Source organism: Salmo salar, chromosome 20 (genome assembly GCF_965601325.2).
Source record: "Salmo salar chromosome 20, fSalSal1, whole genome shotgun sequence".
Taxonomy (NCBI): Eukaryota; Metazoa; Chordata; class Actinopteri; order Salmoniformes; family Salmonidae; genus Salmo; species Salmo salar.
In genome coordinates, this window is record NC_138310.1 from 6,278,055 (window position 1) to 6,298,152 (window position 20,098).

General features: G+C 42.9%; 1 pseudogene; it reads right to left on the bottom strand.

Annotated features, from left to right (window-relative positions):
- LOC106580241 (dmX-like protein 1) overlaps positions 1–20,098 on the bottom strand; it is a 67,573-nt pseudogene that overhangs the window by 25,265 nt on the left and 22,210 nt on the right.

Here is a 20,098-nt window from a genome sequence, read left to right on the forward strand (position 1 = left end):
AGAGGAGGACGGCTCATTATACTGTCTGGAATGGAGTGTAATGGCTGGAATGGAGTGAATGGAATGGTATCAAACGCATGAACACCATGTGTTTGATACCATTCCATTTACTCTATTCTGGACATTATTATGAGCAACCTCCACTGATTGAGCCATTAAACAATATGTTAACATAGAATTCAGTATTGAATAACCGAGTGCGCTTGCTATGCCAAGCATACCCCAACCATGGAGCTGAAGAAGGTCAGTGAAAATCTGCATGTGCTCACATAAGAACTTGTTTCCGTCTACCATAGATGTATACTTACGAAGTCATCTGAATCAGAGTTAGTTTGGCAGCTGGGGTGAAAGAGGAGTGATTACAATAGAGGAAACCAAGTCTAGATTTAACTTTAGCCTGCAGCTTTGATATGTGCTGAGAGAAGGACAGTGTACCATCTAGCCATACTCCCAAGTACTTGTATGAGGTGACTACCTCAAGCTCTAAACCCTCAGGAGGTAGTAATCACACCGGTGGGGAGAGAGGCATTCTTCTTACCAAACCACATTACTTTTGTTTTGGTGTTGTTCAGAACAAGTTTAAGGGCAGAGAAAGCTTGTTGGACACTAAGAAAGCTTTGTTGTAGAGCATTTAACACAAAATCCGGGGAGGGGCCAGCTGAGTATAAGACTAGCATCTGCATATAGATGAATGAGAGAGCTTCCTAAAGCTTGAGCTATGTTGATGATGTAAATTGAAGAGCATGGGGCCTAGGATCGAGCCTTGGTGTATTCCCTTGGTACCGTATACCATACTGGGGTATACGGTATTACCATCGGTGCACATAAGGGGCGATATTTATATTGATATGCTAACAAAGTACTAGAAAATTCCCATAGTGGATGCTAGCTAAATGCTAATAAGCGCAACAAACATAAACTAAATGCAAGGCCAAACATGTAAGGTTATACAACTACCTCAAAAGGCTACTCACGTTTGATCCAGAAGTGGATTATGGATTGGATTGGATCCAGAAGTGGATTGATTGTCTGCTGTAACCAAGAAGATTGATATTGCAAGCTAGCCGCCTAACGTTATAGCTACCAAGTAAACAAACCAAATGCTTAGTTGGAGCCCTGAGCTGGAGAAAATGTATTTTGCACATCTTGGGTAGTTAACTTGGAGGTATATGATATTTAGCTGGAAAACATTAGTTGATCATCACGTTTGCTCCATATGCTCTTTGTAAGCAAACATACCATGTGAGTGGCTCAATTGAATTTTTGTGAATAAAAAAAAGATAGATTATTTGTGGGGGGGGATTTAAATGATACCGACTTGCTTTTTCTATTCAAAACTTTGGAAGCCTTCAACTTTCCAGCTGAAATAATACATTTAAAATAAATATTATATAAATATGCTAAAGAAAAAACATACATAAATAATACATTATCTGATGAAATTGCTTTAGAAAGGAGCACAAGACAGGGATGTCCGTCCCCCCCTGTCATTTTTACATTTACATTTTAGTCATTTAGCAGACGCTCTTATCCAGAGCGACTTACAGTAGTGAATGCATACATTTCATACATTTTTTCCGTACTGGTCCCCCGTGGGAATCGAACCCACAACCCTGGCGTTGCAAACACCATGCTCTACCAACTGAGCCACACGGGACCACTGTCCCCCCCCCCCCCCCCCGTCCCCGTCCCCGTCCCCCCCCCCCCCCCCCGTTTGCACTGGCAATTAAACAGCTTGCAGAAATAATTAGACAGGACCCAAATGCAAATGTAACAGGTATTGGTAAACATTAATATAAACTTAACTTGTTTGCAGATGATCTCCTGATATACCTTACCAATATTGAAAACTCAATGCCCCCTTACTAAAAAATATATACAGAACAATCTAAAATCTCAGGTTATAAAATTAGTGTGGAAAAAAACTAAAATGATGGCAAATAATACCAAATGATGTACAGCAATCCTTTAAGTGGACGACCAAAAAGATCAAATACTTAGGATGCTTAAGTGACAACAAACAATACATGTATAAAGATAACTCAACAATATGAAAATAGATCTATACTGCTAAAAAAAATAAAGGGAACACTTAAACAATACAATGTAAATCCAAGTCAATCACACTTCTGTGAAATCAAACTGTCCACTTAGGAAGCAACACTGATTGACAATAAATGTCACATGCTGTTGTGCAAATGGAATAGACAACAGGTGGAAATTATAGGCAATTAGCAAGACACCCCCAATAAAAGAGTGGATCTGCAGGTGGAGACCACAGACAACTTCTCAGTTCCTATGCTTCCTGGCTGATGTTTTGATCACTTTTGAATGCTGGCGGTGCTTTCACTCTAGTGGTAACATGAGACGGAGTCTACGACCCACACAAGTGGCTCAGGTAGTGCAGCTCATCCAGGATGGCACATCAATGCGAGCTGTGGCAAGAAGGTTTGCTGTGTCTGTCAGCGTAGTGTCCAGAGCATGGAGGCGCTACCAGGAGACAGGCCAGTACATCAGGAGACGTGGAAGAGGCCGTAGGAGGGCAACAACCCAGCAGCAGGACCGCTACCTCCGCCTTTGTGCAAGGAGAAGCAGGAGGAGCACTGCCAGAGCCCTGCAAAATGACCTCCAGCAGGCCACAAATGTGCATGTGTCTGCTCAAATGGTCAGAAACAGACTCCATGAGGGTGGTATGAGGGCCCGACGTCCACAGGTGGGGGTTGTGCTTACAGCCCAACACCGTGCAGGACGTTTGGCATTTGCCAGAGAACACCAAGATTGGCAAATTCGCCACTGGCGCCCTGTGCTCTTCACAGATGAAAGCAGGTTCACACTGAGCACATGACAGACGTGACAGAGTCTTGAGATGCCGTGGAGAACGTTCTGCTGCCTGCAACATCCTCCAGCATGACCGGTTTGGTGTGGGGTGGCATTTCTTTGGGGGGTCGCACAGCCCTCCATGTGCTCGCCAGAGGTAGCCTGACTGCCATTAGGTACCGAGATGAGATCCTCAGACCCCTTGTGAGACCATATGCTGGTGCGGTTGGCCCTGGGTTCCTCCTAATGCAAGACAATTCTAGACCTCATGTGGCTGGAGTGTGTCAGCAGTTCCTGCAAGAGGAAGGCATTGATGCTATGGACTGGCCCGCCCGTTCCCCAGACCTGAATCCAATTGAGCACATCTGGGACATCATGTCTCGCTCCATCCACCAACACCACGTTGCACCACAGACTGTCCAGGAGTTGGCGGATGCTTTAGTCCAGGTCTGGGAGGAGATCCCTCAGGAGACCATCCGCCACCTCATCAGGAGCATGCCCAGGCATTGTAGGGAGGTCATACAGGCACGTGGAGGCCACACACACTACTGAGCCTCATTTTGACTTGTTTTAAGGACATTACATCAAAGTTGGATCAGCCTGTAGTGTGGTTTTCCACTTTAATTTTGAGTGTGACTCCAAATCCAGACCTCCATGGGTTGATAAATTGGATTTCCATTGATTATTTTTGTGTGATTTTGTTGTCAGCACATTCAACTATGTAAAGAAAAAAGTATTTAATAAGACTATTTCTTTCATTCAGATCTAGGATGTGTTGTTTAAGTGTTCCCTTTATTTTTTTGAGCAGTGTATTTACACATGTTAAGTTTGCTGAAAATAAACGCAGTTGACAGTGAGAGGACGTTTCTTTTTTTGCTTAGTTTGCAATGAGAAAAATCAAGGCGACACAAATGTGATATATCAACGTACTCAGAGAATAACCGGCAATGATAATCTGTTCTATGCACCAGTGACTGTGCAATGTTCAGTCGAACTAAGAGGACTCATTGATACTGGTTCAATGGCCTGGATGATAAGTTAATCTGCTGAGCATACATTGCCTCGAAACATGTCTTAACTGAAAGCTCGAAAATGTCCACTCCTGAAGGACTCGTTGGATGTGATGGGCAACATTGGGCGGAAACGGCCTTTTCAGCACAATGGATCTGACATCGGGATTTTACAATGAAGATTGTAAATACACAGCTGTTTCCACACCAGTTTGCCTTTTCGAATATAACATTATGGCTCAGAGCCTCTGCAACAGCCCAGCTATGTTTGCCAGGATGATGATGTCAATCTTTGGGGATCAGAACTATCTAGATGACTTACTAGTCTTTGGTAAAAATGAACAAGAAGCACTTGAACGGTTGGAGTTGGTTTTCAGTAGACTCTCAAACAACAACTTGAAGCTTGCCCCAAAGAAGTGCCACTTCCTTAGGTGTTCTGTGAAATTCTTAGGCCATGTGATATCTCAAAAGGGGATCCAGACTGACGAGGGAAAAGTGACAGCCATCAGTGAAATGACATCCACTGATCTCATAGAGATGAATGGGAAAAACCCTGGACTGAAGAGGGTCCAGTCATTTCTCGGAATGATGAACTATTACTCCTACTTTATCAAAGGGTTTTCAAAAATTGGCAAGCCACTATGCTGTTTAACAGCGGGACATAAAACCAAACGAAAAGATAAAAATGACAAGACTGAGTAGGCCGTCCCGTAGGCTGACACCCGAAGACTGGACGAGTGAGTGTCAACTTGTATTTGATGAGTTAAAAGCAGCTGTGATAAATGCTGTAGTTTTAGCTCACCCAGACTTTAGTAAACCCTTCGACTGATGCTTCAATTGATGGCCTAGGCGCTGTTCTGAGCCAGATCCCAGAGGGCAAGAGTAAAAGTAGACCCATTGCGTTTGCTAGTAAATCCCTCAAGCAAGATATCCAGCCCATCGTCAATAGTTTCTTGCATTGAAATGGGCCGTGTGTGAAAAATGTAGTGACTGGCTAAAAGGTGACCAGTTTACTGTCCTGACAGATAATTACCCACTCACTCACATACTGACAAAGCCTAAACTTGATGCCTGTGAGCAGAGGTGGGTGGCGAAGCTAGCCCCGTATGACTTTGATCTGAAATACATACCTGGGCCACAGAACATACCCGCTGACTTACTGAGCCATGTGCCGTTCGTCAGGGATGGTACCACGCAACACGTCACAGCAGAGAATGTACAAGAGACGCTCTGGCTGTCTGTGAATTGCCAAGCCCTGCCAAACAGTGGCATGACAGGGTCCAATCAAGGTACAAAGGCTGCTGAGGTCTCTGGTGATGAAGTGAAGGCACTCCTTGACAACAGCTTGTACCAAAAGGGGGTAATATCCATGTGCACTGTCCCTCTGATGCAGCTATCCCAACATATGCTGCAGGGAGGTTTCCAGTGCTCCCAGCTTTTTCACTAGGAGATCTCAAAAAGAAGCAACAAGTAGATGAGACATTGGCTTGTGCTACCTATTATGTGGAGAGGAAACTGAGACCATCACGTCGTGAAAGAGAACATGAAACAGTGAACGTGCAGAAACGTTTGAAACATTGGGAGAAGTTGGATGGAATACTGTACTGGAAATCAAAGGACAAAACCGGAAAGAAGAGGTTATTTTGGGTTGGTATGGATGAACAGTTGAAAGACTATGTCATGAGATGTAGACGCTGTGTTGTGAGCAAGTCAAGAAGACTTGAGGCAAGAGCTCCTCTTCAATTGATTAAGACAAGTGCGCTACTAGAGTTGGTCTGTATCGATTTCTGGTCGGCTGAAGGAAAGGATGGAGAGAGTATTGACGTACTAGTAGTAACAGACCATTTTACCAAAGTAGCTCACGCCTTCCCTTGTACAAATCAGACAGCTAAACAAGTTGCCCAGAAACTGTGGAACAACTTTTTCTGTCTTTACGGTTTTCCTCAGCGTCTTTTAAGCGACCAAGGGGCCAACTTTGAGAGCAAGCTGATATCAGAGTTAATGGACCTGGCAGGAGTGAAGAAATTTCACACAACTCCGTGTCACCCAATGTGCAATGGGCAAACAGAAAGATTTAATTGTACTTTGAGGAATATGATTCGAGCCTTGCCTCCACAGACGAAAGTGAAATGGCCTCAGATGATACAAACTCTCATGTTTGTATATAACTGTACCGTACATGAGACGACGAGGTTCGCCCCTTTTTACTTAGTATTTGGGAGGACCCCACAGCTACCGGTCGACGCCATGTTTGGAAGTGTTCTGAGAGACGAGACCGTTTTGGGTAACAGCGAATTTGTAGACTTCTTTCAAAGAGATCTTCAGAAGGCCGTGCATGTCGCACAGAAGAACACATCAAAGGCACAGAAAAAGCAGGCAAGAGAATATGACAAGAAGGTGAGAAGATGAACCCTGGAGGTCGGTGACAAAGTTCTCTTAGCCAACATGAAAGAACGGGGCAAATGGAAATTGGCAGATGTGTGGGAATCTACCGTCTATGTAATCAGCTGGAGCAACCCAGATCTGCACATCTACAGAGTAATCAACCCTTCCACAGACAAGAGCAAGGTTGTACACCGCAACTTCTTACTTCCTGTGAACTTTCTTCTGATTGGAGAGGCTGAAGAGGATACAACCGTTCCCTCCATCCTTTCAGAGGAGAGTTTTGCAGATGCCAGAACTATGAAACCAAACCTACTACCGGATGTGGATGGGGGCAGTGATGACCAGGGAACTGCAGTCTGGATCCTCTGCAGTTCAAAAAGTAGTCGATGAGGCTATGGACGCCTCCGGGTCATCGTTGATAGAACAAGAGTGTAATGGAGATACCGAGTCAATGGGAGATTCTGAAAGCGAGCAGGAATCTAGAACTAGTGACTTCGGTCACATGGAGCATTCCAAATTTCAGAGCAATAATGACTGAAGGAGACCCTTGCCACTCTGAGGATGGTAGCTTGCAACCCTTGGCTGATGAGATAGAAACGTCCTCCAAAAGCAGTATAAAGGTCAGTGACTTTGCCCCAAGTGATCAAATTCAAACAAGCAAATCACCCACCCGGAATAGTATCAGGGTCAGTGAAGTTGGCCCAAGTGAGCAGGCCTGAAGCAGCAGACTATCACCCCTAAAAGACAGTGTTAAGGACAAGTCTGACAATGGCGCCGGAGAAGAAGGCTGACGTTTTACGTGTCCCCAACCAATTGTGTTTTTTTGTTTGTTTATTTGCGTTGTTTGTAACTTATTTTTTTTCTTATTTTGTACATAATGTTGCCGCTACCGTCTCTTATGACCGAAAATAACTTCTGGACATAGACTGCGATTACTCACCACAGACTGGCAGAATCCTTTTTTTCCTTTAACGAGTCTGACGAGCCTGATGGGAATGATATACTGCTTTCTCGGGAACAGGCCCAGATGCCTGTGATTTGCATGAAGAGGAGGCAGAGAAAAAGGGGCCAGAGGGCAGGCTGCCTTCTGAGAGTTGGTAGGCAATTGTAAATAACAGCTGGTATCTAAGAAAGTGTTGAGCTATTGCTCGCCTGAGGTAGAGTATCTCATGACAAACTGTAGACCACTTTCTACCTAGAGAGTTTATATCTGTACTTTTCGTAGTTGTTTACATACCACCACAGACTGAGGCTGGCACTGAGACAGCATTGAATGAGCTGTATTCCGCCATAAGCAAACAAGAAAACGCTCACCCAGAGGCGGTGCTCCTAGTAGCCGGGGACTTTAATGCAGGGAAACATATCTGTTTTACCAAATTTCTATCAGCATGTTAAATGTGCAACCAGAGGAAAACAACTCTGGACCACCTTTACTCCACATACAGAGACACATACAAAGCTCTCCCTCGCCCTCCATTTGGCAAATCTGACGAGAATTCTATCCTCCTGATTCCTGCTTACAAGCAAACATTAAAGCAGGAAGCACCAGTGACTAGATCAATAAAAAAAGTGGTCAGATGAAGCAGATGCTAAGCTACAGGACTGTTTGCAAACACAGACTGGAATATGTTCCGGGATTCCTCCGATGGCATTGAGGAGTACACCCCAACCAGAAGCCATGGATTACAGGCAACATCCGCACTGAGATAAAGGCTAGAGCTGCCACTTTCAAGGAGCGGGACTCCCGCTATGCCCTCCGACGAACCATCAAACAGGCAAAGCATCAATACAGGACTAAGATCGAATCGTACTACACTGGCTCTGACGCTCGTCGGATGTGGCAGGGCTTGCAAACCATTACAGACTACAAAGGCAAGCACAGCCGAGAGCTGCCAAGTGACATGTGCCTACCAGATGAGCTAAGCTACTTCTATGCTCATTTCGAGGCAAATAACACTGAAACATGCATGAGAGCACCAGCTGTTCTGGAAGACTGTGTGATCACGCTCTCCGCAGCTGATGTCAGTAAGACATTTAAACAGGTCAACATTCACAAGGCCACAGGGCCAGACGAGTTACCAGGACGTGTACTGAGAACATGCGCTGACCAACTGGCAAGTGTTTTCACTGACATTTTCAACCTCTCCCTGTTGGAGTCTGTAATACCAACATGTTTTAAGCAGACCACCATAGTCCCTGCGCCCAAGAACACTAAGGTAACCTGCCTAAATGACTACCGACCCGTAGCACTCACGTCTGTAGCCATGAAGTGCTTTGAAAGGCTGGTCAACGCTCACATCAACACCATTATCGCAGAAACCCTAGACCCACTCCAATTTGCATACCGCCCCAACAGATCCACAGATGATGCAGTCTCTATTGCACTCCACACTGCCCTTTCCCATCTAGACAAAAGGAACACCTATGTGAGAATGCTATTCATTGACAACAGCTCAGCGTTCAACACCATAGTGCCCACAAAGCTCATCAATAAGCTAAGGACCCTGGGACTAAACACCTCCCTCTGCAGCTGGATCCTGGACTTACTGACGGGCCACCCCAAGGTAGTAAGGGTTGGTAACAACACATCCGCCACACTGATTCTCAACACAGGGGCCACTCAGGGGTTCGTGCTCAGTCCCCTCCTGTACTCCCTGTTCACTCATGACTGCACGGCCAGGCACAACTCCAACACCATCCTTAAGTTTGCAGATGACACAACAGTGGTAGGCCTGATCACCGACAACAACGGGACTGCCTATAGGGAGGATGTCAGAGACCTGGCCGTGTGGTGACAGGACAACAACCTATCCCTCAACGTGATCGAGACAAATGAGATGATTGTGGACTACAGGAAAAAGAGGACGGAGCATGCCCCCATTCTCATCGACGGTGCTGCAGTGGAGCAGGTTGAGAACTTCAAGTTCCTTGGTGTCCACATCACCAACAAACTAACATGGTCCAAGCACACCAAGACAGTCGTGAAGAGGGCACGACAAAACCTATTCCCCCTCAGGAAACTAAAAAGTTTTGGCATGGGTCCTCAGATCCTCAAAAGGTTCTACAGCTGCAACATCGAGAGCACCCTAACTGGTTGCATCACTGCCTGGTATGGCAACTGCTTGGCATCCGACCATAAGGCACTACAGAGGGTAGTGCGTACAGCCCAGTACATCACTGGGGCTAAGCTGCCTGCCAATCCAGGACCTCTACACCAGGCGGTGTCAGAGGAAGGCCCTAACAATTGTCAAAGACCCCAGCCACCCTAGTCATCGACTGTTCTCTCTACTACCGCATGGCAAGCGGTACCGGAATGTCAAGTCTAGGACAAAAAGGCTTCTCAACAGTTTTTACCCCGAAAGCCATAAGACTCCTGAACAGGTAATCAAATGGCTACCCGGACTATTTGCATTGTGTGCCCCCCCACCCCTCTTTTTACGCTGCTGCTACTCAATGTTTATCATATATGCATAGTCACTTTAACTATACATTCATGTACATACTACCTCAATTGGGCCGACCAACCAACCAATGTGCTCCCGCACATTGGCTAACCGGGCTATCTGCATTGTGTCCCACCCACCACCCGCCAACCCCTCTTTTACGCTACTGCTACTCTCTGTTCATCATATATGCATAGTCACTTTAACCATATCTACATGTACATACTACCTCAATCAGCTTGACTAACCGGTGTCTGTATGTAGCCTCGCTACTTCTATAGCCTCGCTACTGTATATAGCCTGTCTTTTTACTGTTGTTTTATTTCTATACCTACCTATTGTTCACCTAATACCTTTTTTGCACTATTGGTTAGAGCCTGTAAGTAAGCATTTCACTGTAAGGTCCACACCTGTTGTATTCAGCGCACGTGAGAATTAAACTTTGATTTGATTTGATGTGTGTGTAATATTTAGTATGAGGCTTGAACTGCATATTTAATAACGTTGTGACCTACTTCTGTTCAGCACAGTCAATAGTTTCACCAACTGCCATACACTTCTGTTTAATAAACCATCTTAATGTCAATGACATGTCAGCCTTTTAATTATTCATGAGGAGATTGTCTGTCCCACTTATCTCTGCACCACTTAATTGAGCTTGAAATACCCTCTATGCACTTCCACTGTGACAATGGAGGCAGGCACACTGTCAGACAAGAGGTAGTTGACCAAAGATCCCTGCCAGGATACAAACTGCAATAACACCAGACTCCCTGATAATACCTCTGGCTAGATTGCAGTAACCACTGTGCATACAGATCAATATTTTTTATAGATGTGCAAATATAGACCATATTTGCACTACTCTAATAGCTTTGCTTTATGTTAAACGGTATTGACCATAATATTGGTTATCCCATTATGAAATGTGGTGTACAGTATTACACTATCTGGAAGGACTCAATCTGAGAATCCTTAAGTCTATTGATGCACCCATGCGTCAATCTAAGTAACGTAATAAACAAATCCCCAGTCAAGAACATTCAGAGAATTGTCCCAAAGCCACTCCTGCGTCGTCTTGGCTGTGTGCTTAGGGTCGTTGTCCTGTTGGAAGGTGAACCTTCGCACCAGTCTGAGATCCTGAGCACTCTGGGGTAGGTTTTCATCATGGATCTCAAATCAAATCAAATTGTATTAGTCAAATGCGCCGAATACAACAGTGAAATGCTTACTTACGAGCCCCTAACCAACAATGCAGTTAAAAAAAATATGGATAAGAATAAGAAATAAATGTAACAAGTAATTAAAGAGCAGCAGTAAAATAACAATAGCGGGACTATATACAGGGGGATACCGGTACAGGGTCAATGTGTGGGGTTGAGGTAATATGTACATGTTGGTAGAGTTATTAAAGTGACTATACATAGATGATAACAACAGAGAGTAGCAGTGGTGTAAAGGGGGGGGACAATGCAAATAGTCTGGGTAGCCATTTGATTAGGTGTTCAGGAGTCTTATGGCTTGGGGGTAGAAGCTGTTTAGAAGCCTCTTGGACCTAGACTTGGCACTCTGGTACCGCTTGCCGTGCAGTAGCAGAGAGAACAGTCTATGACTAGGGTGGCCGGAGTCTTTGACAATTTCTAGGGCCTTCCTCTGACATCGCCTGGTATAGAGGTCCTGGATGGCAGGAAGCTTAGCCCCAGTGATGTACTGGTCCGTTCACACTACCCTCTGTAGTGCCATACGGTCGGAGGCCGAGCAGTTGCCATACCAGGCAGTGATGCAACCAGTTAGGATGCTCTTGATGGTGCAGTTGTAGAACCTTTTGAGGATCTGAGGACCCATGCCAAATCTTTTCAGTCTCCTGAGGGGGAATAGGCTTTGTCATGTCCTCTTCACGACTGTCTTGGTGTGTTTGGATCATTCTAGTTTGTTGTTGATGTGGACACCAAGGAACTTGAAGCTCTCAACCTGCTCCACAACAGCCCTGTCGATGAGAATGGGGGCGTGCTCGGTCCTCCTTTTCCTGTAGTCCACAATAATCTCCTTAGTCTTGGTTACGTTGAGGGATACGTTGTTATTCTGGCACCACTCGGCACATACACACACACACACGTACGCACGGACACACAAATGAGTATGCACGCATGGACACACACACACACACACACACACACACACACACACACACACACACACATTGGCTTTATTATCCAAGTGGGGACCTAACCCTTAACCTAACCCTAACCTTAACCCTAAACCATAATTCCTAACCCTACCCTAATTCTAACCCTAACTGTAACCCTAACACTACACCTAACCCCTAAGCCTAAAGCAGCATATTTCCTTTTCAGGGGCCAGCAAAATGTCCCCACTTGTTAGAATTGTCCTTTTTTACTATCTTTGTGTGGACTTTTGGAACCAAAAAGTATTGTAAAGTTAGATCACACACACACTGTAGGTTTCATCTCCCTCAGAATAAACATGTCACACCATCTGATAATATCTCTTTGTTTTTTACACTTTGAATAAGACTTGGAATAGAAACTCACTGACTGAGAAATTCTAGAGAACGTTTAAAAAGCTTTGCCCCAGATGTGATATGTTAGATAATCTGAACTTGTTTATCAGGATAATATTTCATTCTCAGAGGCCTCGATGGTGGCTGACTTTGTTAGTGAGTGCACGGATCAAATAGATATTTAAATAGATATTCTACACTGTCAAGGCAAATAATTATATGCATTGGCAATAATTAAGGAAGGAAACTAAGAAAAGATAGCATTTTAAAATACATATTTCTATATTTCATTCTATATTTTTATTTCCCCATCCCTAATCTTCAATGGTCCAAGGTGCCCCAGTACTGATGAAAACAGAGATGTGTAATTCAATCACTTACCACAGTGGACATGAAACTGGACCCATACCAATTTGCTTAGAGAAATAGCTGCAGCATCTGATCCTCAAACACATAGATCAGTCACAGACCTATGACAAACTCTTTATAGATTTCTCCTTCGCTTTCAACACCTTCGAACCTACATCCTTCTAGCCAAAATGCAACAGCTGGATAGGGGACATTTAACCCATACCCGATTTACTGGTATCACTCCTTACTTACTGAGAGCTCAGCTAGTAAAAGCGAACAACAATTACAAATCCCTCCTGGTCTGTATCCATCAACTGTGTAGCAAAGCAGGGCTGATTGAGCTCTGTTGTCCTTCTCATTTGACACACCAATAACTAAATGGGTTTGACCACCAATCATGATATCATGCATATAGCTCTCAGACGACACCTAAACGGTGCTTCAGGTTCCTCAGGGCCAACCAGTTTTTAAACCTCATGCTCAATTATCCTACTTAACAGGCATTAAGGAGAACAGTGGGGGTCTATAGGGATGTACGCCTATAGGAAGTGTTGATAAATCATTCTGTATCATGACACAAGCCAAGACCCAGATGCAGACACAGGAGGCAGAGGGTTGGTTGGAGTCTTACAATATTTATTAATCCAGTAGGGGAAGGCAAGAGAATGGTCATGGACAGGCAAAAGGGTCAAAACCAGTTCAGAGTTCAAAAGGTACCGAAGTGCAGGCAGAATCAAGGTCAGGTCAGGCAGGCGGGAAAGAAGTCCAGAGTCAGGCAGGGGTCAAAACCAGGAGGACTATCAAAAAGAGAATAGCAAAAGGAGTACAGGGAAAAACACGCTGGTTCACTTGACTAACATACAAGACGAACTGGCACAGAGAGACAGGAAACACAGAGATAAATACACTGGGGAAAACAAGCGACACCTGAAGGGGGTGGAGACAATAACAAGGACAGGTGAAACTGATCAGGGTCTGACATTATGGAGTGTGCAATGTACAAAGAATTGCAATTACTGAGCACTGACTATAAGGTGTGTGCAATATACAGAGATCACGTATGGGCAATGTGTTAATTAAGAACATACATACAAAAATAACTTAAAGTTATAAGTTAAAGTTATTAGTGCAATAACTGAAAGTGATGGACTGTATTTGTAGGGGAGGAGCAATAATGAGCCAGATGTGTTTGTTGTTCTGGCTCTGTTCAGTTTGTCACAATACACTTTTGTACGCAAAGCAAATTTAAATCACTATAAATATCTAATCTAATGTTGTTATGTAAATTAAGGTTCTAACAGTATAAACATCATGTCTGATAAAAGTGTAAAATAAAGAGCATGTTGAACCTATTTTAGTGTGTACATTTGTATGTTAAATATCATACACAAGAGGGCAGTGTTGAAACATTAAAGTACTTCAGTGTCAAGAACTTCCTGGCTTTCCAAAACAGTTTTGCCTCAGCCTCTAAACAAATGTAACGCGTAGTGGAATATTCCCTTTAAAACAGGACAATTCTCTTATGGAAAAAGTTTGTTTATGGAAGTTGTTCAAAGACCATTGGCCTAAATTTATGTTGTATCATTGTATGAGATCTCATTGTATTAGAAGTACAGCAAATTACAATATAAAGTGTTGTTAATCAATGTAGGGTTCTCTTTCAGGTTTCCATACACTGTTCCCGTTAGCATTAGAAGGTTGAACCATTCATAATGCATAATCCAAGGCTTTTATTTCCTCTCCTCTTTGAAGTGTTTTGTGGCGTTATTATATCCAGGCTTGACTAGTAATAACGTTGATGTCTTTTGCGAGCTATAATTACTGGATCAGAGGTAGGAGGGCAAAGCCAAAATGTGCTTGAAGTATCAGTGTGGCCATCCTTTGATGTTTGAAGAACAGAAATGCAGCACTTCCACAAGAGAATTTCCACAGAAATATCTGAGAAGGCCATATGCATCAAACCTTAATGAAGCATAATGGCAAATAGAACAGTCATTCTTTATAGACTAAACCATTAGCATTTGCCTCCAGTAATTGTAAAATGGTAAATTATATCATTTTGGTGAATTAGGGTACTTTAAACACCCCTTTAATGCTGAGCTATGTTCTTGGCATAAATGTGTGAAACTGTCCTCACTCAGCAACTACGCCACATTCAGAGGACTAGGCCAACCGTACCATGATGATGACATTGCTTTTGTTATCGGCATTTTTGAGTTTTGAATTCATCTTCTCTGTGTTATGGTTACAGCAGTGTCTGCTGCATGTGTTAATGACCTAAGTGAAAGCGTCCTTGGCTGCTTTTGTTGTTGAGTCACCTGGAGGTGTCTGTGTGCACTTCAAGTGCAGCATCCTGAAAAGGTGATTGGGGCTGTGGGAACAATTACTGTATGAGGAAGAAGGGCTGGCAGCAGCAGGATATCCCATCACATTAACTGCACAAGTTCCTGAAACGCTTCCCAGCAGCAGCGTCCAGGAAGAGGTCGCCAGGGGTCAAGCAGCCTCCTCCCACTGTCATTATCCTTCCATCACCTGCCTGACATCCTTGTGCTGACAACAACAGAACTATATATGTAGGATCTTAATTTGATCACCCTGTTGTTGCAAGAAATGTAAACATGTAGTGTATTCAAGGTTTAAAAGGCTTCTAAAGTTTGCAATTTCCACAGAACAATGTCAGACTTGATTTGCCCTAACAAAAAATGTATCAACCCCTACAAAAATGGTCAAATTAAGATCCTACACCTGTACTCTTTCACAGAGGATAGCTCAGGTATCGTCTGCTGCTTTCTCTTTTTGTTATTCTGGGTAGTTAATTTGTGGTTGTCTATATCTGAGACTTAAATAAATAACACATCAGATGATTTGATTAATTCACTTTGACACTGAAAAGTTCCATTTACATTTTAATTCAAATGAATGTTGGTAATTAACAACAATATGGAGTATAATGAAGTACTATAATGTATGCATGTTGTATAAGGTTAGCCATCAAGATGAAATGTTGTTAAATGGTCATTTTCAATTATGCAAATGTATGTACAATTAATTAAGTATTTCAGTCTGCACTGCACTAACATACAGTAGGAGCTGTTACTCCAGTGGCAGACGGCATTCTTTATCTCTAAACCAGATTGGATTTTGTTTTGGCACCAACTTGGTTTCTAACAGGTTAAAATGTTTTTGAAATTCAAACGATTTATGGCTACATTTCACAGCACTCTTCACCTATGGTTATACAGTCTGTATACCTTATGAGTGTAGCTATGACTTTGTTGATTTTCCGGTTCTTCAAATGCCTTTGTGTCATTCGTTGTCTGGCAGCCTCCCTCTTGTCTCTGAAAATGCAAAGTGAACAAGGCTTAATGAGAAGAGGAGAATATTTTTACATGATTTAAAAATAGGAGATAAGCAGATGCTCTGAGCAATTCTTACTCAGATACTGCACTCTCACCAACGTATCTGAAATCTAGTCGAGAATGAAAGACAGATGTGCAGAGAGTATTTTATTCGTGTCCCTTCTCTAGATAGTGTAGATATTATTTGATTCATACATTTATTCATAAATGTATTGCCTCAGTGATAATATGAGGGAGAGAAAAAGTGATTTTGTAAATGAACTTATTCTGATGAAAAGCAGTAATAGGAACGTTAACTGAACCGACTTTCTGATATATCAAACCATTGTCAGGGAATATAAATATCTCAAATATAGTGAAGATGAATTGATTTCCTTGGGCACCATGCTGTTTGTTGTCTGTTTACTGAATATTGAGCCATCACGGTAAATCATTTGATATCAATAGCCCACTACAGCACAAAACTGCGTATACCATAACATTAGATGTATGCTTTACATCTTAAATAGATCACAAATGTTTCTGTCCTAAAGGTAAGTGACTGTATAAATACCTTTTTTTTTTTTGCATTATGGACCTTGAATGCACCTGAAAATGGTCTAGTGGTCCATTATCTTTAATAATGTTAGTTGGTTATTATCCTTGGTGATTTATGCTGTCCATGTAGACCCTCACCCACAATGACCTACCTTGCTTTCATCTGACACATCAATCATTAATCAGTTCAAAGTCAGGTTTGTCTGCACTGGAAAGTCAAAAGCCTAATCGTGATGTTTAATCATGGGTGGATATCAGTTTCTGCAGACCTCTACTCTTGATTCCTTTTAGTTAATTTAAAACATTGTTACAGTTAATATACAGTAGAGGTCTGCAGATACAACATGGTGAAGGTGCACTGATTTCAGAGCAGAAACCCATGCTTTCCACACATAGCACCTTCACCTTAGTTTCAACCATGGGCAAAAAACACAAAGCTGCAGATCATGGGAAAAAAACAAGCTCCCTAGACCACTGAGAAAGAATAAATGACTCAATCGACAGTTCCTATGATGATAAAATATGCAGTGGCTCTGTTGAATGGGTGGAACACACCAGCCTTACATGCACATTCGCATCCACATTGAGAGAGTGACTGAAATGAATTGGCTGAAAAATGTATGAGCACTATCGTGTGTTTGCACTGGCAGGATTATTTATTCAGCAAGGACTGAGCACTGTTGTCATTTAATCAGCTGGTTTACCCACAGCTAGCCTCCCATGTGGGGCTGAGACTGGAGATGAGGCTACTGGAGAATCCCTAACCCAGGGACTCAAAGATGCACTTGACGCACAGAACCAAGGCAGGGCGGGTCCTGATCCAGTTACCCAGTACCTGATGCAGATGCTTCTTTTCTGCAAAAGGTCCATTTTGAGAGTCATGATGGCAGGCAGGTGCCACTGTAGTCCAAAACACTGGGCTCTTTAACTGTCACTCCTCATTATAGGGACTCAGAGCAGAAACACTGACTTATTCATGCATATGCAAGCCTTGGTGCATGCTCTAGCTCAGGCTCAAGGTGCAAGTTTCTGAGTGAATCTCTACCTCAGCTTTAGACCGTTTCGCCATTATAGTTCACCAGCCTTTCATTCATTTAATATGCTGAGGTAGATGTCTGCAGCTTTTAGTCAGTAAAAATACTTTAAAGTACTACTTAAGTCGTTTTTTGGGGTATCTGTACTTTACTTCACTATTTATATTTTTTATAACTTTTACTATACTCCGCTACATTCCTTATGAAAATAATGCACTTTTTACTCCCCACACCTCCCTGACACCCAGAAGTACTTGTTACATTTTGACTGCTTAGCAGGCCAGGAAAATGGTCCAATACACGCACTTATCAAGAGAACATCCCTGGCCATTCCTACTGCTTCTGATCTGTTGGACTCACTAAACGCAAATACTTCATTTGTAAATTATGTCTGAAAGTTGGAGTGTGCCCATGTCTATCAGTAAATTACAACAAGAAAATTGTTCCGCCTGGTTTGCTTAAGATAAGGGATTTGAAACTATTTATACTTTTACTTTTACTTCTGATACTTAAGTATATTTTAGCAATTGTATTTACTGTTGATACTTAAGTCAATTTAAAACCAAATACTTTTAGACTTCTACTCAAGTAGTATTTTACTGGCTTTCACTTTTACTTGAGTAATTTTCTACTAAGGTATCTTTACTTTTACTCAAGTATGACAATTGGGTACTTTTTTTCTCCACTGCATATTGGTAACATACTATTTATCACTTTCAACACATCACTTGCACACACAGTGGCTTAGTGGAGAAAATTATCCTGTTGGGATTTAGTAGAATATATAATGATGGAAAATGCTTATTACCTGTGCAGAATATAAATTGATTTATATCTTGATATCCTGTTACTGAGAGTATGGTGGCCTATGTGTTGATGAGAAAACGTTTTCACTGCAATTTTCTCTGAGACCAATTAAATGTTGTGAAGCTGAGAGGGTGTTAAAGAATGCCATTCCCTCTCCAATGCCACCGAATTAATATTTTTCCTGCCGCAATGAGATGACTGCTCTGATCATCGTCAAGTGCCATTTATACGTGTCTGTCTGTCTGTCTGTCTGTCTGTCTGTCTGTCTGTCTGTCTGTCTGTCTGTCTGTCTGTCTGTCTGTCTGTCTGTCTGTCTGTTCAGAAGATCCTCCACCTGTAGTTCATAAGTCCATTTCAACTTGTCATGCATGCTATGCTCCAATGTTTGTTATACACGTAAACTGGAAGCTGACACATCCCCTTGTGAAGTAACATGAGAATATTATTAACTATTCCACAGTAAGCAATAATAAAATATCTAAAAGTCGTAATGGATGATCACAAATCATTGTGTAGTTTGTTGAACCAATATGTGCTTCGTCAGACAACAGCAAGATAATAATAACTGTCTCTTGGAGCATGGGTGAATGTTTTTCTCTTGTCTATTAAACTGCATCTGACGGGCCCCATACAGTTCCTACATAAAGTCAGCAAAAAAAGAAACATCCCTTTCTCAGGACCCTGTCTTTCAAAGATAATTCGTAAAAATCCAAATAACTTCACAGATCTTCATTTTAAAGTGTTTAAACACTGTTTCCCATGCTTGTTCAATGAACCATAAACAATTAATGAACATGCACCTGTGGAACGGTTGTTAAGACACTAACAGCTTACAGACGGTAGGCAATTAAGGTCACAGTTATGAAAACGTAGGACACAAAAGAGGCCTTTCTACTGACTCTGAAAAACACCAAAAGAAAGATGTCCAGGGTCCCTGCTCATCTGCGTGAACGTGCCTTAGGCATGCTGCAAGGAGGCATGAGGACTGCAGATGTGGCCAGGGCAATAAATTGCAATGTCCGTACTGTGAGACGCCTAAGACAGCGCTACAGGGAGACAGGACGGACAGCTGATCGTCCTCGCAGTGGCAGACCACGTGTAACAACACCTGCACAGGATCAGTACATCCCAACATCACACCTGCGGGATAAGTACAGGATGGTAACAACATCTGCCCGAGTTACACCAGGAATGCACAATTCCTCCATCAGTGTTCAGCCTGTCCGCAATAGGCTGAGAGAGGCTGGACTGAGGGATTGTTGGCCTGTTGTAAGGCAGGTCCTCACCAGACATCACCGGCAATAACGTCACCTATGGGCACAAACCCACCGTCGCTGGACCAGACAGGACTGGCAAAAAGTGCTCTTCACTGACGAGTCACGGTTTTGTCTCACCAGCGGTGAGCATTTATGGTCGAAGGAATGAGCGTTACATCGAGGCCTGTTCTCTGGAGCGGGTTAGATTTGGAGGTGGAGGGTCTGTCATGGTCTGGGGCGGTGTTTCCCAGCATCATCGGACTGAGCTTGTTGTCATTGCAGGCAATCTCAACGCTGTGCATTACAGGGAAGACATCCTCCTCCCTCATGTGGTACCCTTCCTGCAGGCTCATCCTGACATGACCCTCCAGCATGACAAAAAATAATGCCACAAAATAATGCCACAAAAAATAATGCCACAAAAAATAAACGCAGTTGACAGTGAGAGGACGTTTCTTTTTTTGCTCAGTTTAGCTGTCTCATTGCCACAGCAGCTAACAAAAGGAAGTCCAGACTTAAATCTAACCGAAGCCTGAGCATCCTGTTACCAGCCTCATGATTTAGATAAACAATGGCCA